Below are 732 nucleotides of genomic sequence, written 5' to 3' on the forward strand. Positions count from 1 at the left end.
TTAAAGAAAATCAATAGGAAACAAGCTTCATAAATAGGGCAGTTTCACCAGTCAAGGGCTCCCCTATTGTGCAATCAGTTCTTGGTCTATGAATATCAATATTCATTTTTAAATAATTGTTGCAAAAGGAAGAATATATAAAAATGTATCTGTCTGCCTCCTTTGGAAGGAAAAGGTAGTCGACCCCAATCCAGATAAAGAAAGTAGCTTTCCTACAGGGTCTCTTTCTGTGGGCAAGTGCACCAAGAGTTAAGGAAAATACTTAAGATACAGTTTTTTTTTTTTTTTTTAAACTCTGGAAACAGAGACCCAGTGTGGAACTAAGACGGCTATAATACTGACAGCACTTTGCATCTTCAGAGATCTTGACAAACTTTAATTAATGGCTCCTCAGAAAAGCCCTGGGAGGCAGGTAGGCAGTTGTTATCCACACTTCACAGATGCAATGAGGAAAAAGTCTGCTCTCGGGGGCCAACCAGAACGGGAGCACTCCCCACCTAGCAGGCTCAGACCCCGAGGCCAAAGTATTTAGACGACTCTGAGGCACCAAAGGCCGCGTACGGGGGTCCGAGCCTTTCGGTCGCTACCTAGAAGAGGCACTCTGCAAACTACATTCAGTTCCCTCGCAGGTCACGGCCCGGGAGCGCGCGCGCGCGCGCAGGCGGCTCCAGCTCCTCACAGCTTGGTCCCGGGGCCCAGCTACGCCGCCCCACGTGAAAAGAAAAAAGGAAA

The sequence above is a fragment of the Apteryx rowi genome, unplaced genomic scaffold (genome assembly GCF_003343035.1).
Source record: "Apteryx rowi isolate R43461 unplaced genomic scaffold, aptRow1 scaffold_124, whole genome shotgun sequence".
In the NCBI taxonomy this organism is placed as follows: Eukaryota; Metazoa; Chordata; class Aves; order Apterygiformes; family Apterygidae; genus Apteryx; species Apteryx rowi.